Consider the following 27,970-nt stretch of genomic DNA (forward strand, 5'->3'; position numbering starts at 1 on the left):
GATCGCCATTCGATCCGCGGCGTCAAAACTGATGAGCCTGATCCGGTTTCGTCACGCTTTGCTGAACTGGAAAAGCAAATAAAAGAAATTGCAGGAATCCTCAAAAGGACTTCGGCTCCCAAGGACCAAAATGGACAATCACTTAAGTGTTGGAAATGTGGCGGCGAGGGTCACTTGCGAAGAAACTGTGAAGCTCGCCAAGAAACCAGAGGGAAGAGCACCTCTCCCTCGCAGGTCCAGGAAAACTAAGCCATGGCAATCTCGCGGGGCGGAGGTCGCCAAATTGGAATGAGCCCCATCTTAAAGTTTTCCAGATTTCATCGACGAGTGGCGGCAGTAATGGACTGTTTGTTTACGCATATGTAAACGGGTTTCCCTGCGAACTGATTATTGACACTGGAGCCAATGTTACGATCATTAGAACAGATGTGGCTCGTCAATTTGGACTCAACATTCTGTGGACGCCGCCCTGCGTTACCCTCCAAACTGTGACAGGTGACAAGATCGAGATTGAAGGTAAAGTGAACTTAGAAATTGTGTTTGGAAATGCCATTTATCATCATACCGCATTCGTTGCTGCTATCATAGACCCCTTCATTCTCGGATTGGACTTTTTAAAGAAGTATGACTTCAACCTCGATTTCAAGACTAACGAGCTGCACTCGACGAGAGAAGACATAGCAGTCTTTCCCGCAGAAAGTGATGTAAAATCCGCTCATCAAATAATTGCCCAAACAGATTTATCAATTCCCTCAAGGTCAGAATCATTAATACCCGGCTCCATTGAAGAAAGCAATAGTTTTAGATTTGGACTCATTGAATACCCCAACTTAAGCAATAACCCAAAAGGAGTGCTGGTGGCATCTACGCTTGTGGACCTTTCCAAGGATGTAATTCCTGTGAGAGTCGCCAACGTGAGTGAAAGGCCAAGGAATATCCGGAAAGGCGAAGTGTTAGCAACTTGTACTCCCGTAAACTGCATCATTAGAAGAATCAATTCCCCCGAGACTGTGTCTTCTGAGTCCTTGACATCGAAGTTAATTGGGAGTGCACCCTTATCGAAGGATCAAAGAACTGCTGCGGAACAATTGGTGGACGACTTCAAGCATCTGTTTTCATCTACATCGGAGGATGTGGGCCGGACGAATTTAACGCAGCATAGGATCTACACTGGAGAACACCCCCCTATTAAGCAGCATCCAAGACGACTACCGTTCGCCAAGAAGGAAGAGGTTGAGACCCTCCTGAAAGAGATGAAGGAGAATGATGTAATCGAACCGTTATCCAGTCCTTGGGCCTCTCCCATCGTCTTGGTCCGAAAGAAAGATGGCTCCACCAGATTTTGTGTCGATTACCGACGGCTGAATGAAATCACCAAGAAAGACAGCTACCCTCTTCCACGGATAGACGACACCTTGGACACTCTTTCCGGACACAAGTGGTTTTCGACCCTGGACTTGAAGAGCGGCTACTGGCAGGTTGAGATACACCCTGATGACCGAGAAAAGACAGCTTTTACAACTGGACAAGGCTTATGGCAGTTTAAAGTGATGCCCTTCGGCCTCTGCAATGCACCAGCTACGTTCGAGCGTCTTATGGAGACAGTGTTAAGAGGACTTTCTTACGAATCCTGTCTGGTCTACTTAGACGATATCATCATCGTGGGACGCAGCTTCGAAGAACATCTGGCAAATCTTAGGAAGGTGCTGCAAAAGCTTAAGGAAGCCAATCTGAAGTTAAGCCCGTCCAAATGTAATTTGTTCCGCCGGGAAGTGAACTACCTTGGTCACATCATCTCTTCTGAGGGTGTGCAAACCGATCCAGAGAAGGTATCTGCGGTCAGGAGTTGGAGTCGTCCCGAAAACATCCATCAGTTGCGAAGTTTCCTGGGGCTCTGCACGTACTACAGGAAGTTTGTGAAGGGTTTTTCCAACATTGCACGACCTTTGCATAAGCTGACGGAGAGCAAGCAAAAGTTTGAATGGTCCAAAGAATGCGAAGATGCATTTCTACGACTGAAGGAGGCTTTAACATCAACGCCTATCCTCGCCTATCCTCAGCCTGAAAAATCCTTCATCCTGGACACTGATGCGAGCAACGAGGGAATTGGAGCTGTTTTATCCCAAGAAATTGACGGAAATGAACATGTCATCGCTTACTGGAGCAAATGCTTATCAAAGTCGGAGCGAAATTACTGCGTCACCAGAAAGGAGTTACTGGCCATAGTGAAAGCTGTAGAACACTTCCATCATTACCTCTACGGCCGAAAATTTCTGCTTCGGACAGATCATGCCTCGTTAACTTGGCTTTTGAACTTCAAGAATCCAGAAGGCCAGATAGCCAGATGGATACAGCGGCTCCAGGAATATGACATGGAGATCAAGCATCGAAAAGGGTTATCTCACGGTAATGCTGACGCTTTATCAAGGAGACCCTGTCCTGAGAACTGCCACTATTGTTCCCGAATCGAGAAACAGTATGGAACGACTAGCCCTACCGCCTATCAGGTGACAGTGACTCCAACATCATCAGAACCTGATCCATGGAGTGATGACCAAGTTCGAAAAGATCAACTTGAAGACCCCGACATAAAACCAATTTTAGAGTTCATGGAAAGTGACAGTCGACGCCCTAGCTGGCAGGACGTTTCCATCTTCAGTCCTGCAACAAAAAGATACTGGGCTTTATGGAACTCACTCCATTTACGGAACGGCGTGCTACACCGGAAATGGGAATCTGACGACGGCAAGACATCTAGGTGGCAGTTACTACTCGATCCAGGATTTCAGATGTTCTGAAAGAAATACATAGTAGTGCGACTGGAGGACATTTTGGTGTCTTGAAAACCCTTAATAAAGTTCGGGAGCGCTTCTTCTGGAGCAAGGCGAAGGATGACGTGGAGAAGTGGTGCCATTCTTGTGACGCCTGTGCTGCTCGTAAAGGACCGAAGAAGAGAAGCAGAGGGAAGCTACATCTGTACAACGTTGGAGCTCCTTTCGAACGAATTGGGATCGACATCCTGGGTCCTCTACCAAAATCTGCTGATGGGAACAAATACATTTTTGTTTCCATCGACTACTTCACCAAATGGCCGGAAGCATATCCCATTCCTGATCAAGAGGCTACCACCGTCGCTGAGACTCTAGTCCAACACTGGATCTCGAGATATGGAACACCTTTGCAGATTCATTCCGATCAAGGGAGGAATTTCATCTCTGCTGTGTTTAAGGGCCTATGTCAAATTCTCGGAATTGAGAAAACTAGGACAACACCACTACACCCACAATCAGACGGCATGGTGGAGAGATTTAACCGCACAATCCTGAACAATCTCTCACTTATGGTATCCAGAAATCAACAGGATTGGGACAAGAAGCTACCTTTGTTCCTGCTGGCCTACCGCAGTGCTGTCCACGAGACTACCGGATTTGCTCCATCTCAGATGCTCTTCGGACGAGAGCTTCGGCTACCTTGTGATCTCGTCTTCGGTCGTCCTCCGGATGCGCCTTCATCACCTGAGGAGTACATCCAGGATCTCCAGGCCCGGTTGGAAGACGTTCATAACTTCGCACGAGAGCGAATCAACATCGCGGCGGAGAAGATGAAGACCCGATACGACACAAGGTCTACTGGACATGAATTCAACGAAGGCGACAAGGTTTGGTTATGGAATCCCATCCGACGGAAAGGTCTGTCACCCAAATTGCAGTCGCATTGGGATGGACCCTACAAAGTCCTTAACCGACTAAATGACGTCGTAGTGAGGATCCAAAAATCACCTAATGCAAAACCTAGGGTTGTACATTATGATCGGTTAGCCCCATACTATGGCCATAGTTCATGAGTATTACGTAAACAACCATGGTTGATAACATAAAAGTTGTAGATAATTTTTTTTGCTTTTAATGTTTAGTAATATTTCTTGTTATTATTGTGTTTTCTGTATCTGTTAGTTATTAATTAATGTGTATATTTGTAAACTTGTGATAGAAGTTTGGCACCCTTTCTGGGGATTGTACTGCCCGGGACGTGCAGTCCTTAGGGAGGGGGCAATGTTACAAATTCTGTAAATAGTAATTATTGTAGTAACGTAACCTGTAAATAGTTTCCCGTAATGAATATACAACCCCTTTTTCATATGGCTAAAATATACGACCCCTATTCCCTTTTTGTTCATTGATAAAATTTGATAACGGTCAACGCATTTCGAGAAGCGTGTGGAATATTTGAGAAAATTCTTTTCGGTGTATTTAAGCCGTTAGCGATGGATAAACAGTTAGTTTCGATTCAGATTTCGAACTGAGTGTGTGTATTAGCTCTGTTTATAGCGAGGCATTTCGCTGTGTTGTTTTCGTATTTGGAAGTAAATACGTGTGTAAACGTTGAGTTTACGGTGTTGTGTGATAATTGCTGATGAATAATTTAGCAGTTGTTAACGGTTTCTCCTGTACATAGTGTAAATAAATTTCCTGTGTTTTTATCAAGAACTGTGTCTTCATTTCAAGAAAGTGGAAGTCGCACCGAATCCGTTACAATTGAAATACACACGCGGAAACTCGCGAGGCAGAGCGGAACCACAAGTATATTAGAAATAAACTATCTATTAAATATCAAAAAGTATCAGTATATCAAAAAGAATGAAAATTAGATACGACTAAGTCCGAAAACACATGAAAAAACGAAAAAGTCCGAAAATGGAAAAACGACAAAGTCCGAAAACACATGGAAAAACGACGAAGTTCGAAAATGGGAAAACGAAAAAGTCCGAAAACACATGAAAAAACGACTAAGTCCAAAAATGGAAAAACGAAGAAATCGGAAAACACATGGAAAAACGACAAAGTCCGTAAATGGTAAAAAAGACAAAATCCGGAAATACATGGAAAAACGACAAAGTTCGAAAACACATGGAAAAACGACAAAGTCCAAAAATGGAAAAACGAAAAATTCCGAAAACACGCGAAGAAACAAACGACTAAGTCCGAAAACACATGGAAAAATGACTAAGTCCGAAAACACATGGAAAAACGACTAAGTCCGAAAACATATGAAAAAACGACTGTCCGAAAACACATGGAAAAAACGAAGAAGTCCGAAAATGGAAAAACGAAAATGTGCGAAAACACATGAAAAAACGAAGAAGTCCGAAAATGGAAAAACGAAAAAGTCCGAAAACACATGAAAAAACGACAAAGTCCGAAAATACATGAAAAAACGACTAAGTCTGAAAATGGAAAAAAGACACAATCCGAAAACACATGGAAAAACGACTATGTCCGAAATGCAAAAACGAAAAAGTCCGAAAACACATGAAAAAACGACTAAGTCCGAAACTACATGGAAAAACGACAAAGTCCGAAAATGGAAAAACGACAAAGTCAGAAAACACATGAAAAAACGAATAAGTCCGAAAACACATGGAAAAACGACTAAGTCCAAAAATGGAAAAACGACAAAGTCCAATGTATTGAAATATTAAAAGACACGCGGAAACTCGCGAGGCAGAGTGGAACCACAATCATCTACTGTTGACAAATGTGCCTCGGCGAGAAAAAAACAGTCGCCCGTTTTCACCGAACCGTCGATGAGCGTGAGGGGGAACACAACAGAATTTCAATGAGATTCGCACTTAATGTGGGCAGTGTATGCTCGGAAGATTAGTTGGTGAAGCATAGTTACGCGCTGGTTTATCAGCGTGTCGGTCGAAATCGACTAGTCAGAGAGCGAGACGGTATTTCGCGGTGATCACGGTAGTATTCCGGTGCTTCGCCGTGTGTCTCCTGCCGACGACCACCCTGTGGGTCTGAGCGCCGGGATTCCCTGCTGTTCTTACTGCTTATCTGCTTGCGGCTCGGCGTTATGACCCCGTAGCTGCGCATGCAGAACCGTAGTTATGGAAGCGGGTTTTCTGCCGCTTCGTCCGAACGTGATTCCTCGATGATCCTCCCCCGTTTACCACGGGAGGTCGAGGTGCGCGCTCCGTCGGCCTGAAGTTCTTCTTTCCATCCCCCGCTCTCTTACGACGGCGAGACCGCCTTAGCGTATTGACCGTGGGCAGGAGTCCTTGATTTGACTCTCCACCGCGCGGTAGCGGTCTGTTGTTTCACCGTCGAGTGGAGGAAAGTATGGGTGAGATTGCGCCCCCGTTACGGGCGCATCCGAAACCCGCTTTGTAATTAAAAATCTTTTGAGCTTGACTCTAGTCTGACTCTGTGAAGAGACATGAGAGGTGTAGTATAAGTGGGAGATCGCTCCGCGGTCGACAGTGAAATACCACTACTTTCATCGTGTCTTTACTGATTCGGTGAAGCGGAGAGCGGTTGTAAGAAACCACGTTTCTGGCTCCGAGTCCTACAGTTTGCCTCTCGTAACAATCCGCTTAGAGGACAATGTCAGGCGGGGAGTTCGACTACGGCAGCACATCTGTCAAAAGGTAACGCAGGTGTCCTAAGGTGAGCTCAGCGAGGACAGAAACCTCGCGTAGAGTAAAAGGGCAATAAAAACTTTTTAACAAAAAAATTGAACCGCCGAAAAAACTGAAAAGCAAAAAATAATAAACCATTTTAATTAAACCTTAATAACTAAGTTCTTAAACTGATGTAAGTATACCTAAGTATATATTTTTGTAATAATTTAGAGTTTTTAATTAACCTTAATAACTCAGTTCTTTAATGTAAGTATACCTAAGTAGTTTTGAGTCGGTGCCAAACAAGCAAATTAATTATTTTTGTAAAGCGTGAGGCGCAGCGGTGGCGTATGGCGACACGTCCCTTCGCCGGAAAAAGCCGAGCGTTCACGAAGTTAAACCCGAACGTCGTCGAGTGGTCTCGAAGAAGCACGTGTCGAGTATTTGGCTGCTACTGAGCTTTTGCCTCATATACAACAGTCAAAATGTTTATATCATTGTTCATCATACTGAAGAAGGATTTCTCCTCTTGTTAAAAGCTCAAATAAATGGTTTTGTGGGTCGTAGTATTATTCAGCGTAAGTATGGCATAACAACTGTAGCCGTTAATTGCATACATGATCCTGAAGATTTTTCTCACTGGTTGTTTGCCTCTCTCGTGCGAGGTCCCAAAGGTTTCAAAGCTCCAACGAGAGGTACTTTTTGTTGTATACGATCTACTAGTATTCATGATTTAATGATGGCGTGTGGAGGGAGCATTTTTTGAAACATTTATGTTTATCGCCGGACATTTCACATTACATTGCTAATTTTATTTGGTTATTTCTTTAAATTTAGGTAATTTAGGGATCTTTGTTTATTTATTGTTTGGCACCGACTCAAAACTACTTAGGTATACTTACATTAATTTAAGAACTGAGTTATTAAGGTTAATTAAAAACTCTAAATTATTACAAAAATATATACTTAGGTATACTTACATCAGTTTAAGAACTTAGTTATTAAGGTTTAATTAAAATGGTTTATTATTTTTTGCTTTTCAGTTTTTTCGGCGGTTCAATTTTTTTGTTAAAAAGTTTTTATTTTATAATTTTTTGTGGCTATAAGCTATTAATGTGGCTATAATTTGTATGCTTATATTTTTGATTACTTTTAAAATAGCTACCTACCTTACTTTAGCTATTAACATACATATATATATATATATATATATATATTTAATCTTATTTTAACAATTATCTGTTGTGTTACATAAATAATTTTAAAAAAGCAGGCTTTATATACTAACATAGGTAGGCCTACAAAAAATGCTGCTCGGATGAGGAAAAGATGTTTAGAAGAATCTATTAATGAGAAAGAAAAAAGGTTGGAAGCAAACAGAAAGAGATTTACATTAACATGTTCACAGGAGAGTTTAGGTCAGCGCGAGGAAAGACTGTCCTGAATGAGAAGCTGCAATAACGATAGGTTATTGCAAGAAAGTGATAAGCAGCGCGCTCGTCGTTTAGATATGATAAGAGAGCGACTTTCAAATGAGAGTGAAGAGCAACGCGCTCATCGTTTAGATCTTTTAAGTGAGCGACTTTCAAATGAGAGTGAAGAGCAACGCGCTCATCGTTTAGATCTGATAAGAGAGCGAGTTTCAAATAAAATTGAGGACGAACGTATGCTGCGTTTGGATGCTGCTCGTAACCGTTCAGCAATGGTGGTACTTCACGAATCTTCCGAGGAGAGAACTAATCGTCTGAGCGCCATGCGACAAGCAGCTCGCGAGCGAAGAAACCAGTGTAACGCAGAAAACTTTAAGAAATCAATTAATGTTTATGCTGACTTGTCGTGTTCAATATGCAAAAAAAATTTGTATCCTCAGCAACGTAGGAAATTGCAAACTAAAAATTTAGGCTCTATTTTGCCTAACGAACTGGTAGCTTTAGGTAATATAATTACTTGTTCACGATGCTCAAACAATATTAAAAAACATAAAACTCCACCCCAGGCCTATTGGAACAAAATGTCGGTAGCTGCAATACCTACAGAAATTGATGAGTTATGGGAAATTGAGAAACGTTTTATTTGCAGAGTAGTGCCATTTCTTAAAATAATAAAAGTTCAAAATCGTTTGAGCCAAGACTGGTGCAAAGGGCAGGCAATCCTTTTTGCTCAGGATGTGGTCGAGCTGGCGGAACAACTTCCGCTTGAACCTAATCAAACTGGATTAGTGCTCGTAGTAGAAAGTCGTGAAAATTTAGAACATTCTAGGGAGTTTCAAATTGATATAGGTAAACTTCAAGTGGCATTGCAGTGGCTCCTAAAGAATAATGCACTGTATAAAGATGTTCGTGTGCATTTTCCTACTGTGATCGATATTTCTACGATAACACAAATTGCTGACGAATTTGCATTTTGTCATCTATTGTACGTTAGCTTTGTTGTACAAACTAACTTATTTGGTTTCCGCTGAAAAAAAATATATAACTCCAACATTTTCTTATTGTTAGTACTACTGAATCCAACACACATTTCTTCAAATATCTCGAAAACTCATTTCTGCAGATACTTCCGCTTACCTGCCCACGGCAGTACACACGAGAGACATACAGGTCTGAAGCTCATTCATTGTGAGCTTTTTTTTTTTTTTTGTAATACCCAACTCAGAATCAAAAAATCTTGGATTAAACAACTAATCACCCCCTCTCCTCCCCTTAGGGTAGGAATTTTCCCCTCAAATTTATAGGGGAATTACTTCAGGCTATACCCTTTCTAATAAAAAAAAATATTCAAAATCGGACTATTCTGTAAAAAGTTATGTGTGGTCATACATTAAAAAAAATATATATATATACGTGTCGACTTGAGAACCTACTCCGTTTTTTCGTCGGTTAAAAATAGTATGTCACCATCACTAAACTTCGCCCTATTTTTTCATACAAATCCTAAATATAAAAAATGGTTGACGACTGGCACTGAAAACTAACCCTTATCACAAGTACCAGAGATTGAGAGGTCTACACTGCCGTGTGCAGGTAAAGGGCTATAACTGTTATTTTATCTTTTTTTCTTTTTTTTTTTTTGCATTTTGTCATCATTGTTTGTACGATAGCTTTGTTGTACAAATTAACTTATTTGGTTTCCGCTAAAAAAAATATAATTCCAACATTTCCCAGTTGATAGTACTGAATCCAGCGCACAATTCTTCAAATATCTCGAAAACTCATTTCTGCAGATACTGTCGTTTACCTGCTAAAGAGAGTACACACGAGAGACATACAAGTCTGCATCTCATTCATCGTGAGTTTTTTTTTTTTTTTGTTATACCCAATTCAGCATCAAAAAATCTTAGAGTGAACTACTAATCGCCCCCCTTTCCCCACCCTTAGGGAAAGATTTTTTCCCTCAAATTTATATAGGAACAACTTCAGGCTATACCCTTTCCAATAAAAAAAAAAGAATATTCTAAATCGGACTATTCTGTAAAAAGTTATGTGTGGTCATATATAAAAAAATCTGTGAGTGAACAACAAATCTCCCCCTTTTCCCACCCTTAAGGTAGGAATTTTTTCTCCAAATTTATATGAGACCAACTTCAGGGTATAACCTTTCCAATAAAAAAAGAATTATCAAAATCAGACTGTTCTGTAAAAAGTTATGCGTGGTCATACATTAAAAAAAAAATATACGTGTCGAATTGAGAACCTCCTCCGCTTTTTCGTCGGTTAAAAAATGGCTTGATCTTGATTTTCAGTACGAATACGTACCGTGAAAGCGGGGCTTATCGATCCCTTTGATTTTAAGAGTATTATGCAAGAGGTGTCGGAAAAGTTACCACAGGGATAACTGGCTTGTGGCAGCCGAGCTTTCATAGCGAAGTTGCTTTTCGATCCTTCGATGTCGGCTCTTTCTATCACTGCGAAGCGGAATTCGCCAAGCAATGGATTGTTCACCCACAAACAGGGAACGTGAGCTGGGTTTAGACCGTCGGTAGACAGGTTAGATTTACCCTACTGATGACCGTCGTTGCGATAGTAATCCTGCTCAGTACAAGAGTAACCGAAGGTTCGAACACTTGGTACATGTGCTTGGTTGAGCGACCAATGGTGCGCAGTTACCATCCGTGGGATTATGACTAAACGCCTCTAAGTCAGAATCCCGTCTAGTTACTGCAACGATACTGTTCGTGCCTTGAGCGTCGGAGGAGAACGATGGTCAAGGCGTACATCTGGACCCGAGCGGACCAGACTACTTCGCTGTCGAAGCCTCTTCGAGATGGAACACCCCTGGGACCATCGAGACTGTGTGGTCCCCGTTCCGTAATACCTACCTTCCAGGTCTAACGCGAGGGCAAGAAATCCTCTGTAGACCCCCTAGGTGCGTCAGGGTGTCGTACGTAGTAGAGCAGATACCACACTGCGATCTATTGAGACTCATCCTCTGACTGGGATATTTGTGTCTGCTTGGCAGACCGAAAGCTTCCCTGCTAAATTTCTCCCTTCTCTGCGTCCAGCAGAGGATAGGGAATTTTCTTTTAATTTCTCGACAGAGAGGTTCCCGTGTTCTGAACATCGGGAAAGGTTTTTTTTTTAACTGTCAAAGCGGTTTCCGTGTTGTGCACTTTTACAGAGCAACCAGCAGATTTCGCTCTTTTTTTTTAAAAACTATCCTAGAGGTTTCCGTGTTCTGCACTTTGACAGCAACCAACAGATTTCTCTCTTTTTTTAAAATAAATATTGAGAGGTTTCCGTGTTCTGCACTTTGACAGCAACCGACAGATTTCGCTATTCTTTTATAACTATCGGAGAGGTTTCCGTGTTCTGCACTAAGACAGCAACCGACAGATTTCGTTCTTTTTTTTATAACTTCTCGACAGAGAGGTTCCCGATTTTTGAACATCGGGAAAGGTTCTTTTTTTTTTAACTGTCAAAGCGGTTTCCGTGTTCTGCACTTTTACAGCAACCAGCAGATTTCGCTCTTTTTTTTTTTTTTAAACTATCTTAGAGGTTTCCGTGTTCTGCACTTTGACAGCAACCAACAGATTTCGCTCTTTTTTTTAAAAACTATCTTAGAGGAATCGGGAAATATCGGGGAAGGTTTTTTTTTAACTGTCAAAGCGGTTTCCGTGTTCTGCACTTTTACAGCAACCAGCAGATTTCGCTCTTTTTTTTAAAAACTATCTTAGAGGTTTCCGTGTTCAGCACTTTGACAGCAACCAACAGATTTCTCTCTTTTTTTTTTAAATAACTATCGGAGAGGTTTCCGTGTTCTGCACTGTGACAGCAACCAACAGATTTCGCTCTTTTTTTTTAATAACCATCTTAAAGGTTTCCGTGTTCTGCACTTTGACAGCAACCGACAGATTTTTCTCTCTTTTTTTAATAACTATCAGAGAGGTTTCCGTGTTCTGCACTGTGACAGCAACCGACAGATTTCGTTTTTTTTTATAACTATCGGAGAGTTCAAGCTTCTTCTCGCGTGTTGAATCTATATACTTTTCTCCGCACACACCTCACCACTTCGCTGTAAGTCTCAGGTTTCGCACCAGCAGTACCCGCACGGCGATGCCCGTGCTAAGATGTTAAAGGAAATCCGTTAAACAAAAAAGAAAAAATCCCCCCCCCTCCCACACACATTTTTCTAATGTGAAATGATCATTTTTCTTCAACTAAAATTCGTATACACCTTTTAAAAAGACCATTAAAGTCTCTTTTTGATTTATAACTTTTTGGAAAAAATACATAAATTTTTTAAGCTAGGTCGGAATTTCAGTTAGGTTGTGTTAAAAACGTAAAACTAATTGAACTAGAGTATCAAAGTATTTTCATTGTTTAAAGTTCATTTTGTTAGTTTATTGGTCAAGATTTGAGGGTTGCTTTCAAGGCTCCATAAAAAGGTCAAGTACAAAAATCGAGCAACTCCAAAAAAAAAAAAAAAAAGACAAAATCCAATGTATGGAAAATTGAAATACACACACGGAGACTCGCGAGGCAGAGCGGAACCACAAGTATATTAGAAATAAACTATCAATTAAATATCAAAAAGTATCAGTATATCAAAAAGAATGAAAATTAGATACGACTAAGTCCGAAAACACATGGAAAACGACAAAGTCCGAAAACACATGAAAAAACGTTTGTCCGAAAACACATGGAAAAACGAAAAAGTCCGAAAACACATGGAAAAACGAATAATTCCGAAAACACATGGAAAAACGACAAAGTCCGAAAATGGAAAAATGACAAAGTCCGAAAACACAAGAAAAAACGAACAAGTTCAAAAACACATGGAAAAACGACAAAGTCCGAAAACACATGGAAAAACGATTAAGTCCGAAAATGTAAAAACGTCAAAGTCCGAAAACACTTGGAAAAACTTCAAAGTCCGAAAATGGAAAAGGACAAGGTCCGAAAACACATTGAAAAACGAATAATTCCGAAAACACATGGAAAAACGACAAAGTCCGAAAATGGAAAAATGACAAAGTCCGAAAACACAAGAAAAAACGAACAAGTTCAAAAACACATGGAAAAACGACAAAGTCCGAAAACACATGGAAAAACGACTAAGTCCGAAAGTGGAAAAAAAAGTCAAAATCCGAAAACACACGGAAAAACGACAAAGTCCGAAAACACATGGAAAAACGACGAAGTCTGAAATTGGAAAAACGAAAAAGTCTGAAAATGGAAAAACAACGAAGCCCGAAAACACATGAAAAAACGACTAATTCCGAAAACACATGGAAAAACGACTGAGTCCGAAAACACATGAAAAAACGACTAAGTCCGAAAATGTAAAAACGTCAAAGTCCGAAAACACTTGGAAAAACTTCAAAGTCCGAAAATGGAAAACGGCAAGGTCCGAAAACACATTGAAAAACGAATAATTCCGAAAACACATGGAAAAACGACAAAGTCCGAAAATGGAAAAATGACAAAGTCCGAAAACACAAGAAAAAACGAACAAGTCCAAAAACACATGGAAAAACGACAAAGTCCGAAAACACATGGAAAAGCGAGTAAGTCCGAAAGTGGAAAAAAAGTCAATATCCGAAAACACATGGAAAAACGACTAAGTCCGAAAACACATGAAAAAACGACTAAGTCCGAAAATGTAAAAACGTCAAAGTCCGAAAACTCTTGGAAAAACTTCAAAGTCCGAAAATGGAAAACGACAAGGTCCGAAAACACATTGAAAAACGAATAATTCCGAAAACACATAGAAAAACGATAAAGTCCGAAAACACATGGAAAAACGACTAAGTCCAAAAATACATGAAAAAACGACTAAGTCCGAAAACGCATGAAAAATCGGCTAAGTCCGAAAACACATAGAAAAACGACAAAGTCCGAAAATGGAAAAACGACAATATCCGAAAACACATAAAAAACGACAAAGTCCGAAATGTCGTAAATATTTCAAAGTCCGACTAACGGAAAATCGAACAGATCCACGGAAAGTCAGACGGCTTGGCCGAAATGCTATCTCCGCTTCTTTCCGAAAATCATTCCTCCGTCGGAAGACGGCCACCAAGTTTAGCCGAGTCATCGCCGAGTCTGAGGAAAAACGCGTGACTCACTAAACGGGATTTGCTATATATGTGGTTGAGTGGGTTGCGCTCGAGCAGCAGGCGTTTATCGCGCACGCCGAGTCTTGTTGCAAACAACCCATTCACCAGCCATGGCTCGTACTGCATTATGATGAAGGTCGTACTTATCCGGAATGTTCATGGTGGGACCTGTATTTTCCCGTGACTCCGGTAGTATTCCGGATGTTGCGGTGTTCCCCGCGTTACCTGTCGGTGGGGTGCCGTAGTTTTGGTTTGGACTCGGAATTAAGGTCGAGGGGGAAAGTAACACATTTTCAATGAGTTTATCACTTATTGTGGGACGTCTGCATGTCGTCAGAAATGTGGTAATCAGTAGCCGTGAAGGTATTTTGGGTTGATCACGCTATTATTCCGAAACTTCGCCTCGGTTCTTCGGAACGACCACCGGGTGGAATGGAGTGACGGGATTTTAATACTGCTTATGTGCGGGAATTGTCAGTACACGATCTAAGTGCGTTAGGTTGTCGTACGTAGTAAGAGCAACTACCATGGCACGATCTATTAAGACACATCCTCTGACTGGGAGATTTGTTTCGGCTCCTAATTTTAACCTTTTCCTCCACGTTCAGCAGAGGAGAGGAGTGGGTGATAGGGTGTAGGGAGGCGGAAGGCAGAAGGCAGAAGTAGTGCTTAAATTTTAGGTAAGCCTAAAAAAAATCGAGCTAAAAACGTAAAAAACTCCCGCCGCAATTACGTTAGAGCGTCGGAACAAATATTGAGCCTAAATTGGAATAAAAAAAGGACTATTCATCGAATTGTTTTCGAACTGGTCCGCAAACCTTCTCAGGCCTTAAAGTCAAACAAACTGTGAAAATTTTAGCAAAATCGCCCTGGTTGTTCTCGAGTTTTGTGAGTTCAAACACACAGACGCATTTTGGAGATTTCATTTTATACTATGTAGAGATTCAATTAAACAGTTTTTCGTATGAACACCCAGATTTCTTTGACTTTAGTTAGTTCTACGGTGATTTTAAATCGGGCAAACCACTTTAGACCAAAGTAACCCAAAAGCAATGGTAACATTGGCAAAAATGAAAAACAATAATAAAGGGTAAAAATACTTAGCCACGAACTGATTACTATTCAAAAGTTTAATTAAGAGACTCTCTAGATGTATAAAACTAGTTTCCATAGTCTGGAAATATGAATAGATGTAAAATTATTGTGTGTGAGAGAAAAGGAGAAAATATCCAAAATCTGGGCAAAAGTAGCCCGTTTTTACGGTACTCATCTCAGCGGTTTTACCCATCAGGGTTTGTCGCTATAGAAATAATTTTATTTGTTGTCTAAAATAATGCAAATTTCAGACTGTCAAAAATAGTCTGAGATTGTGCATTTAAGAATCAATCCCAGAACACCTCCTTCTGACCTAATGTCTCCAAAGATAGCCAAAAAAATTGCGTTTTAAAAACTTCTATTTTAAAACATTTCCAGAAGAAGCTTTTAATCCCTAATGTCACCAAGATATTTTAAAAGTAATTTCAATATTTAAAAAAAAAAAAAAAAAAAAGTGCAAACCCCTGTTCCGGAACATTACCAATTATTGCGCAAAATTACGATTTTTGACGTCAATTTCATATATTCTGCTGTAGTTATTAGCCACTCTCCCTGTTTGTATGGCAGTAGTTGAAAGGACAATTTCAACATTTACTGAGGGAGGACCAATTTAAGGAGCAGTACTGGTCAAGGGCGTCTAAATATCCTAACTATGTCTGACGTCAACATATAGTAACATCTAAATACGTGATTTATAAATCACTGAAAAATTGTCGAAAAATTAAAGACATTTTAATTCTTAGGGTTTAAAAACTTTTTCTGTGTAAATTTAAATGAATTATTGATACTATGGTAGGTAAGTATTTCTTTTCCTAATTGAGAAAATATATTAATCATAAACCTCGTTCACAAATTCTGAGGTTATTTGCCCCTTTCAAAAACACACAGAGTTACAAAGAGGAGTGCATTGATTTTTTACAACAACAAATAATAACCAGAAGTTCTCAATAATTAATGAAATCATTCTAATTAGTGGTTTAATGATGAATAGTTAATGTGATAGTCAGTTTCAGGTAAGAACCTGGATCCCCTCTAAAACAGAATCCTGACTACGCAACTCCAAACTGGTGACAAAAAACCAGGGGTTCCACGACAAAAGTGAGCATTAAAAAGGATTCCACAAATAAAAGAAATTAAGAAACGCTGCTCTAAGAAAACGTTCCTTTTTCAGCGAGGGGTTGAATCAACTTTTTTCACTCTATGCTTCATGAAGAATTTCTCAAAATTTAATTAAGGCAAAGCATCTTCATTTGTTTCTAACATTAAAAATTAAGTATGTTCTTAACTTGGGGAAAGTAAAACATTGAAAATGCTGCTAATGAAAATTTTAAATGGGACATCTAAATAGCTTTCATATTCCACGACAGATGGCGTTACGTGACTCAATTTGAGAGACTGGTAATTCTCACTTTCTTGGTTTTTGCTCGAAGTATTTTTGAAGATAATCGTGAACTAAGAAGGGGGATATCGATCGATATATATCTTTCTTTAACAAGCTGAGGAAGATAAAAAGATGTAAGCTTCTGGAACTTTGACTTAGCGAATATCCACAATTATCCTTCTTTTTTCGCTGCGAACTTTCGCCAGACAAGATAAGCCTGGAAGTTTTCAGAAAAGATGCAAAGTAGAATAATAATTCCTTGTTGTTGCTTTTTTTTTTTTAAGAATAAGTGATTTTTGTTTTCTTTACCAATCTTCTAAATCGCTTCTTAAAAAATGATTTTAGAGTTGTTAGATTTTGAAAGTTGAGCTATCTATCTCAAACAAGAACTACTTAAAAATTAGAAATAAATTAATAACTGAAAGAGAAATAAAAAAGACTCCGAGAACGCATTTTATTTTTAGATGAGTTTGCGGGACACACTAACATAAAAACACATAAAATTTAAGCAAATTAATTTTTTTTCTAGATAGCATGTAAAAACACGGGAAAAGAAGGATAAACACAACTACAGTAGAATCTCGTTTATCAGGTCCTCCGCTTCACAGTGGGGCGAAAACGCCAAAAACATCATCCGATTATAAATGTTTTTTTCCCTATAATAAACCAATTGAGGATTAATAAATTTTCAAAGGACTTCCCCTCAGGCAATCAAAACTAGAATTTTAGAGCCCTTCGTCAACTACAAAGCTGAAGGGAGCCTTTAGAAAGTTGAAGAACCATGAGTGCGGGAATTTACAAAAATTACTTTTAAGCAGGCTTTTTCTTATTAAAGTTTTCTTTATTAAATTAATTTTTTTCTTATTAAAGCCGGGTATATTTAATTGTCCAACGATAGTAGTTGAACGAAAAAAATGTGAAATCGAATTCTCAAAACGAGAATCGGTTTTGATCAGCACCGAAAACTTCGGAATTCAAGGTTATTTTTTTTCAAAACACTCTACAAAAAAAATGTCTTCTTAGAAACTAATATTAATTAGTCATAAATGGTCTGTAGAAAGACCCTGAAAAGGAATTAGCTGCGTAAACCTGCGAACTTTGGACCCTGAGCCCAAACAAATTGAAAATACTCCATAATAACATGTCTGTGTGAACAAACAAGCGAGAGAGGTTTAAAAGCATTTTTAAGCCCTTTTTGGCATTTTCTCCCCACTGGCGCTTGTCCGAATCCCCGGTTTATCCGGATCAAATTTGTAGAACTCAAAAATATATTTATTTAAATAATAATATAAAATTATGATTGATAGAACTATAAATGCGCCAGATATTCGGTACTTGTTTTGATTAAACGTATAATTCCTGCACAGAACGTGCAATAAAGCGTAGTTCTAGTTTAACCAAACAATATGGCGCCCTTTGTAGCCTCAGTCTGACACCACTGCGGTTGAACTATAAATGATATAGTATTTGCGAGTGCGGTTAAACCAGTAAAGTGTTTGCGAGTAACGGTACTTAGTAGTATTGTTGCAAAGTATTGTTCTTTGCTGCAATGAAAGATACGTCAGCTCATTTAAGAATGTGTTTTGCATACTACCCGAATTATCTGATTTTTTTTCCGGAGAGCTTTTGATTCCAGTTAGTGCGCATAAACGAAGTTGTATTGTACGAAGTATGACTACCAAAATTACGAAACTAAAACGGTTAAATTTTTAAAAGAATGACTAAAGTGAAAAACCAACGTAGATAAAGCACAAATTTTGAAGAAAATACAGCATATAGCTATTTCAAGGCCTCTTTAACAGCGTAAAAAGCTCACAAACACAACCGATAGTCGCGAGAGAACTGACAACAACCACGTGGACACCGGTATTTATACCAAAGAGGTCAACCAATAGGAATTCATGACACAAGACAACAAACAGAAAATCAGCAAACGACATGTCGACTCCGGGCATAGAGCAAGGGGGAGAGACAACTAAGGCGGAGAAACATACGGCAACTAATCAACTTTATTAATTACCCGGTTTCAAAAAGTTGAAAATTTGAAACAAAAAAAATCAAAGTTTTAGATCAATTACTCTAAAACTTCTGAGTCAATAACTTTGAGCAAGAGCTGTAATTATGCTCTACGTGGTGTAGTTTTTGATTCTTGTCAGAAAAACCATGAGATTTAACTATCTTTCTTAATTGAACGTTCTCAAAAGTTATGATTTCAGTATAAAAGAGCGTTCTTTCACGAGTTTATATGCGTGCTACTTAAAATCTTATGAGCTCCAACTCACATAAATGCTAGAACGAATCAACAGCCAAGTGTACTTTAAGCTCCCAAAATTTCATGCTTCCAGTGTAATAAAATTTTCTGTAACTTTGACCACAACATGGGAATTCGCCTCACAAAGCTGATCCGCCATTTTGGAGGACTATTTTTCGAAGATCCTAGATCCTCAGGATTCGGATCTCGGAAGCTGAAAATTTGCATCAGGTTAGTTTCAAAGACATCTCTGCGCCTCTATGAAATTTCATTCCATCCGGGGGTGATCGAGCGGGGACAGTTTGGAAAATTAGGTCAGCTGACGTGGAATCACTCTGATATAAACATTATACACATTTCACCCGCATCTTTTGTTACTGTCTAACAAATTTGTTTTCTTTTTTCTTTTCTTTTTCTTTCTTTGTTTTGACTTTATATTTTTACTTTTGAGCTTTAACTAATAAATTTGTTTGTTTATAAACAAATTAATGAGTAATGTATACACAAATTCTACTGTAATTATGAACTCAACCTCTTAACCAATTGCAATGCTCTTCCTAAAATATAGCATTGATTTATGATCATAATTAAGTCAAAAAATATCAAAAGATGCATTTGAATTGTCACAATGCCATATCAGAGTGATTCCACGTCAATTGTCCTCATTTTTACTTTGTTCTATATCTAATATATAGACGAAAGTTGGATTCGTGCAAATATTCGAATTTTGACGGATTCGAATGTTTTGAGGTATGTTGAGTCCATTTCGACCATTTTTGGAAAATGTCTGTCTCTGTGTGTGTGTGTCACATATGTGTGCGACCAGTTTTTTGTGGCCGTTCTACAGCAAAAACTACCCCATGTAATCGAAAGAAATTGGGTACATATATGTGCCCCTATGTGAACTTGTACTCATTGGTTTTTGGCTCGAATTCCTCCAAAGGGGGGGGGGGGGTGGAGCAATGGGACTTTTTTGAGTTATGCGTGCCTGCTATTCCCCAGGAAGTCATTCGCGGAATCAAACAAAATTTGGTCCATAGGTTACCCCTAACAGGTACAGGTACTGATTCAATTTTGGTGTTAATAGCTCAAACGTGGGATGAGCTATAGAACGTTTTTTGTCGGCAATTGTGACTGCTGTATCTCAAGAAATATTGAACGGAATCGAACAAAAAATTATCAAGAAGTAGCCCTTAGAGGGTGCAAGACCTGATTTTATACTGGCGTTCAGAGCTTGAAAAGGGGTGGTGCAATCAAACGTTCTTTCTTTTTCATTGCAAGTGCTATATCTCAAAAAGTAATGCTACGTTGGATGAAGTTTGGAATAAATGTGAATCTATGTGTAAACAGGCGTTAGTTCAATTTTGGCACTAATCGCATTTTTTTTTTTTTTTTTGCGAATAAAAAAAAAACTTTATTAATGCAACAATAAGAAAGATGAATCGTAACAGACTGTCGTCTGCGTATTTCTCGTGATTTTAATTCTATCGGAAATATTGTCTCAATGATTTAAAATTTTTAACTGTTGCCATCTTCCGTTTGTTGAAAAATAAATGTTTGCAATTTATTTTAAGCAAGGCTTTTTTCGTAATGGACACAACATACTAGTTCAAATTGTCTCTGCCCGACCATCCTCGAAAGGTATGATATTTTAGAGGTGTAGAGATGTCTTTGAAACTAACTTATGCAAATGTACAGCTTCCGAGTTCCAGATCCTGAAGCTCTAGGATCTCCAAAATGGCGGATCAGCTTTGTGAGACAAATTGCCATGTTGTGATAAATGTTTCAGGAAATTTTATTACACTGGAAGCATAAAATTTTGGGAGCTTAAAGTACATTTGGCTGTTGATTCTTTCTAGCATTTATGTGAGTTTAAGCTCATAAGATTTTGAGTAACACGTATGTAAACTCGTGAAAAAAACGCTCCTTTATACCGAAACCATTACTTTTGAGACCGTTTAAATAAGTAAGATGATTAGATTTCATGGTTTTCTGACATGAGTTTGCAGTTAAGGTGTAATATTTTTTTAAAAAATGGCCAATACCGACAAAGACATGATCTTGGCAATTCATACATGATATCACATAGCAACTTCGAACAATTTCCATGCATGATTCATGCAATTTCTTCTTTAAAAACGTACCTTCATACATTTTTGGCTATTAACTCACTACATGCATCTAATGTCTATTAAAATATTATTAGGAAGTGTTAATATCCTAATCTTCTTCAATAAAAGTGCAGTATGTTTTGAAATAAAAGGTTCTATCCCTCAATTTATTCTTTAAAAACATACCTTCACACATTTTGAACAATTAACTCACTCAATGCATCCATTATCCTTTAAATTATTACTAAGCGATGTTAGCATCCTAATCCTGTTGAATGAAACAACAGTACGTTTTGATCTAGACATGGTTAACCAATTACTAGACTTGAAACAGTCAAATAGGTCAGTACAGTAATTCATTTTCGTTCGGTAACTCGACGTCATGTATCACTCGCAAAATTATGTGCAATGAGGACTTAATGGAAACTCGGAATATTGTCATAAACTTTCGTCATATTTATTCATTATCAGTAATTTAATCTCAGCAGTTGTGTTTTAGAGATTTAATGTTGAGTTTATAGTGTGTAAAAAAGCAAACTAGTTTTAAAGTTCAATAGCATTAATGTTCTAAAATATAAGTATAATAAGCAAGTCTAATTTTCAAAACGGTACTGGCTTCTCATTTCATTAAGAATATGTAATTAAATCTTTAACATGTAGGGGAATGTAGAGCAAAGTAATGGTTAAATATTTACTCTGTTTTTAGCGCCACCTATCTAGTAACTATTTAACTACGTAGTCACACATGTACTCTGTTCCATTCAGGGAAAAATTATCTCTGAATATCAAAACATTTGTTAATACTAGCTTTTTTCAAAAATTCGTACTCATATTGTAATATTCTGCTGTAAGTGAAAAATTGTTTTTATTGTTATTAAATGGTAACGTTCTTCTGCTAATATTCGGTGCAGTATCTATTTATTAATTACTAGTGGTATCCGCACGGCTTTGCCCGTAATAGAAAAATAAAAAGGTATTTTGGTTCGCCTGTATATTTACAAATAATGTATGGTGAATTTTCTCGAAAATTGGCTTGTACCCATGTTACGGTTCCACGTTATGATAATTTCGTATCTCACCAATTGGCTTGTGCCCATGTTACGGTTCCACGTTATGATAATTTCGTAATTTACTCATCCGTCTTATGATAATTTTGTTCTTAAAATTGGAATAGAAAAAGAACCACATCGAATTTTCGAAAAATCGCTTCGAGGTGCACACCCCTATGCTACAAACTAACTTTGTGCCAAATTTCATGAAAATCGACCGAACGGTCTAGGTCATTTAAAGACCTTTTTAAAATCTTCATTTCATTGATTTATTGATTTTTCCCCTTTGTAAGACTTATTTTAAACTAGTCAAGAGTTGAGTACGATATTTATCGTGACAAGTCAGCAAGAAGTGGAGAACTGGGCAAGAGAAAGAACTACGAAGACACACAGAAACAATAAAATTTCAGTCCAACCATGTGTAAACGCCCACAAGTCAAGTTAGACAACAGCAGTCATCATTATCAGTGAACAACACAGGTCATCTTTTGTGAATAGTCATCATTCTCGTCACAAGGGATTGCTCAAAATCAGGAACTAGTCATTTAAATGACTGGTCGGCGACCAGTCACCAAAATGGAGCTGTGCTGATGGCGACTAATCATCGGTGGCGACCAGTGGTCGCCATAAGTGATTAGTCAAGGCATCATTTCGTTCTTATAGTGATTCATTGTCTGTATTCAAGACATCATTTCTTTCGTACTGTAACATTTTGTTCCTAAGTCAAGACATTATTTCGTTCACTTCGTAACTCATTGTCCGTAAGCAAGACAGCACTTCATTCTTATAGTAACTTATTGTCCGTAGTCAAGATATCATTTCGTTCTTATAGTTACTAATTGTCCGTAGTCAAGACGTCATTTCGTTCATATAGTAAATCATTGTCCGTAGTCAAAAAATCATTTCGTTTTCATTGTAACTTATTGTCCGTAGTCAAATTTATTACTAGTATGTTCCTCATTAGTCACAACAAATTCATCCACAATAAAATAAGTAAAAACGTTATACACATGCAGTAAGTTACCGCCTTAAGCCAAGTCTAAGGCAGAAATAGATAAATTTCAACTAGCTAAATTTAATAATAAAAAGAAATTGATAAATCGTATACGGGACTTTTCCGTTATAGGCTGCGGATTTGATGTCATAACGAATGGAAATCGCTTGAACAGTATTCTTTTTAAATTAAAAAATATTCTTTCAAAAACTAACAACATGCGACGTTGATGCGCAAAAGCGTAACATAAAAATGCTTAGTTGAGTTCAATGTTTGAAAATATGAAAGATCGTGAGATTGCGTAGCATTTCTTTTTAAGGGGTTCCGGGATACATTATTTAAAAAAAAGTTATTGAACAGTTTAGAGTTTTGAAATTTTTGCGCTGATTCCCCATCTATTTAATAAACAAAATCATCACATAAATATTTAAAAAAATATTTCTTTAAATTTAATTTGTTTAAAAAAATAAGGTTGCTTTAAATCGCTAAAACTCAAAATATTCTTGGTCAATATTCATTTTTTTTCCAAAAATTATGCCTAAACATCAAAGCTTTAATTTTTATACGGCGATTTAAAAAATATTGTTTCAATACAAAAAATTAGAAAATATCTGAAGAAAAATTTCGAAAAATTCGAAGATACGTTAAAAAAAATCATATTTTTTGAAGTAAACTTTTTTTTTTTTTCAAATTTTCCAACTAAAAATTAAAGTAAACTTTGAAAAAGATATGCTCCAAAATTCATTACTTTATCAGTTCTTAACTTATAAGAGTTTGAATGCAAAAAATCGGGAAAATTGCATCATGGAGATGCATGAAACAAAAATAATTATATCTTTCGTTCTAATTAAGATAGAAACAAGATTCAAACGTCCTTTTAAGCAGAAAAAAAACGAAAAAAAAAAAAAAAAAAAACGAAAAAACATTTTATACGATTAAAAAAAAGCAACATTTGAAGATTTTTGTGTCCCCAACCCCCTTAACAGCAAACTTGCAAATCACACATTTCAACTGAAAGAATTTGCTCTTTCGGCTCTCCTATTTAAAGCCTTTACTTCAAATGGGATCGCCAATGTAGCAAAGGAAGAACCATTTAACAAACCCACCATATCAAGAGAAAATTTTTGACAAGCTGTTGCTTATTTATATCAGTTCTGTCAGTATTTTGCATGAAAGAATAATAAATTTGGATTTATTGATCGACGAATCGGAAATTAAAAAAGTCACGTTGTCAGAAAGAATGAAGAATAAATATGACTCTTGCCTTTCCACTCAGAGCGCCAGATTTTTAGCTGTCTTAAGCTTTATCACTGTATAATAGAGAACTCTTTCCGTTCATGGTTTATTTTAACTTTTCCATCTTGATTTGCCCCGCGAGGATTCATTTAAAACTGATGCCTTTTGTCGCAAATGATATTTGCCGTTTTGAATCTGAAACAGAATTATTAAAACCGTCAAATTTACTTTTGTTATGTTTTATCATTCCCAGGACGGAATGTTTGAATTTCTAAAGCATGTGAAGGAATTGTCAGGGGATTGAAATGGAAAGGGAGGGTTGGATTTGTGAAGATTGTAGTTGTAAGATACTTGTTTGTTAAAAGATGTTAGTGTGAAATGATATTTTTGTTCCGGAAAACATAGACAGTAGTAATATGTTGTTTTGATTATATCAAGAACAAGAAAATGTTGATAATGTAGTCAGAGATATTTTTAATGCTTATACGAGCGAATTTCACTCAAATATATGTTATGCATACTTTAATTTTGAATAACTTGATTCCTTTTGATTTGGAAAAAATCAATAAATAAATAAAATAAATAAAACACCTTTTTGAATTATCGTACGAAAATGTTAACTATCCCCATAGATATTTCTATAACCAGCAACTATTTTAGCCTCTTTTTTTTTTTTTTTCAGAAGTCTGTTTTTGATTTTGCGCGTACGATATTTCAAAACGCTTGCCACACATTTTCATAAAACTTTCCATGCATATTCGTCCAGACTTCCTTCATGACTTGAAACTAAATTTTATTTAAGAATGTCCCTTTATTTAAAACAGGGAAAAAAAAAACAAATTCCAAAAGTTTGGTAAATTTTGATACGTATTTCTAAATTTGAAATAAATAAATTAATCAACAAAAATTTAAAGTTGAATTTAGGTTCAGATAATGGAGATAAACTAGAAAAACATACTCTTAAACAGTTTTATGAGAATGTACAGATAAACTTTTGAGATATAATACGCGCAAAATGAAAACCAGAAATCTGAGAAAAAGAGGCAGAGAGAACATAAGTAAACAGTTTTATGAGAATGTACAGAAAAACTTTTGAGATATAATACGCGCAAAATGAAAACCAGAAATCTGAGAAAAAAAAGGCAGAGAGAACATACGTAAACAGTTTTGTGAGAATGTATAGAAAAACTTTTGAGACAAAATACGCGCAAAATGAAAACCAGAAATCTGAAAAAAAAAAAAAAAAAAGAGGCAGAGAGACAGACCCGCACACATTTTCCCTGTCTCAAAACTTTACTTCCTAATTTTTTGATATTTAATTATTTTATCTATTTTTGATTTTTTTTTTCGCTTTTAACAATATTTTTTAATGCCTTAAGCTTTCTTTCATGCTTTTTTTGCCTTTCTTTCATTTTTACCGGAAAGAAGGCTAAAAAGAGATAACGTACTTATAATACTTTATGTGGTACGCATAATTGGAAGTTATACAATTATTCCATTCATTTTCAGTTTTATTTAAAAGACTGGAAAACCGCCCGTCATGGTATGACGGGTGAAAATTGTCTCTACATTTGAACGAAGCAGTTGCCTGTTTGGTGACATTTTGCTAGTTGAAATTTTAAACCTAACTCCAGTGGATGAACCCTAAACTCCAGTAGATGGCGTTCATTGTTGACCCCTTTTTCGTTTCTTCATTCCCCTGAAATGACACAGTCCTACCAGTAAAACAGTTAAGTTTCCAGGTCCAGTTCAGCCCTGTCACAATAAAGCCTTTCTCTGCATGTTACACATTACCAAAACATATATTCAAATTATCATGCCGTGGCGCGAGTTTAATTGTGGATGTCGTCAGGAGCGTTACTCGATCATTGGCTGTTATGTACATGTGGATTTCAATAACTGTAACATTGTCTATAGTAATAAGAACATGAGTATGAAACGTTCACACCTTAATCTATCTAACTTTACAGTTTTTTGTTTTGAAATATGAATACATGCATATTTAAAGATGTATAACAATGTGTCGTTATCTCAAAACAACAGAAGGATATCTTACTGCTATTTTTACGATTAGATGTCTTACCGTTTCTTTGAGCCGAGAATGTATGCGTTTAAAACACGTGCATAAATTTTTACGAACACCCATGATTACGAACACCCATGATAAATAGTGAAATTACGATTTTTTTTCTCTTTGTTCTCAGTGACCCGTCCTCTTCTTCCATTCATTTTGGCTGAAACCTCTTTCAAAAGTTAAAAAGAATGGTTCAATTTTCAGTTCGTCATTTATTTAAAGTTCAATTACAAATCTGTGCACAGTAAATGTGCAATAGAAACTTATTTTCTTCCACAAAGAAGAAAAAAATAGAGAGGTTTTAATTTATTTTCAAATACTGTCCTAATCTCTAACTAATCTAGTTTTTTTCAAGTTCGTCATGCGACCCTGTTAAATGCAAATATTGAAATTAAAATTTCAAGGATCTTAACATACAGTTACATTTGAAAGCTTTGGAGAGTTCGAAGTGACACAAAATTACTTTTCTCTTCCGTAAAAATTAATAAAAAAGAAGCTGCATTGAGACTTTTAAGACTTTATTTATTTATCTCAGATTAACATCTTGTTTCGTACTCTATACTTGGTACTCATCCTTCATTTATTTTATTGTTTTCTGGCTCATTTTTTTCCTGCACTCTTATTTTTAAATTTTTTATTTACTAGCTATTCGGAACTCCTCATGCACCACAAAGTATAACATGAGCCTTACAAAAGTAAGTAAAAATCGCACTCTTTGAAAATTGTTTTCTTTCTCGGACTCTTTTTCTTTCCTTTCCCTTTCAGTTTTAATAAATATTATTGATTTATCAACTTCACATACGCAGAGTACCGCCTACGAAGCGCCTTTGAATCCTAACAAACACTGGAAAGAATTACATGCAAAGAGTCGGAAATAACGCCCAAAGCATCTGTTGGAGTCAAATCCGCGACCTCCGGCTTACACGGCGAAGCTTCCATCATATAGCCCCAGAAGGTCCTTCCATTTTTTATTTATTCTTGGAAACTGTATAAAAGTCATTACTACTTCCGAATCTATTGAGAAAAAACTTTTGAAAGCTTAATTTAGAAAAAAAAACCGCTCATTTTTTAGTCAGGCTACCCTAGTTTCTTAAAAAGTTATCTGCTTGCTAAAAGGCTGTCGAAAAATGGTGACACCATTTTTTTCTTTTTCAAAAAAAAAAAAAAAAAAAAAAAAAAAAAAAAAACTCTACTCCTCTTTTGTCACGAGGTGTCACACTTCACCTAACCTTTCTTCCTTGTGTCACATGTCACGCTGTTTTCGATAAACCTATTGTTATTAAAATGTGTGACGTCGCACTTCCAGTAACTCCCTTTCTCCCCCTGTCACCAACTGTCGAAATTTCACAATCCCTTCTCCCCCTCTCAAGTGAGTCACCGTTTGGGAATAACCCCTAAATAAAAAAAACGAGCTTTTTTCCTTGTTAAATTCATAAATAGCAAATAAAGATGCTTACGTTATTTTTTCCTTGAAATATATTTATTGTCATCCTCAATTTTTCATTTTTCTCATGTTCAACTTGGAAGTACACTCCAAGATTCTAAATTCATGAACAGTAAATAAATTCGCTTGAGATATTTTTCTTGAAATATATTTCTTGTCATCCTCACTCGTTCATTTTTCTCATGTTCAACTTGGAAGCTCACTCCAAGATTCTAAATTCATAAACAGTAAACAAAGATGCTTGAGTTATTTTCCCTTGAAATATATTTCTTGTCATCCTCAATCCTTCATTTTTCTCATGTTTAACTTGGAAGGCCGTTCCAAGATTCTAAAGTCAATAGTAGTTGATGAATGAATAGATTCTAAATTCA

The 27,970-nt window shown here is 37.2% G+C and overlaps 1 pseudogene; it reads right to left on the reverse strand.

Moving 5' to 3' along the window:
* Positions 1-6,176: 6,176 nt before the first annotated feature.
* On the reverse strand, positions 6,177-20,461 carry LOC129226326 (uncharacterized; annotated as a pseudogene).
* Between the last annotated feature and the right edge of the window lie 7,509 nt (positions 20,462-27,970).

This window comes from Uloborus diversus, chromosome 7 (genome assembly GCF_026930045.1).
Source record: "Uloborus diversus isolate 005 chromosome 7, Udiv.v.3.1, whole genome shotgun sequence".
Lineage (NCBI taxonomy): Eukaryota > Metazoa > Arthropoda > Arachnida > Araneae > Uloboridae > Uloborus > Uloborus diversus.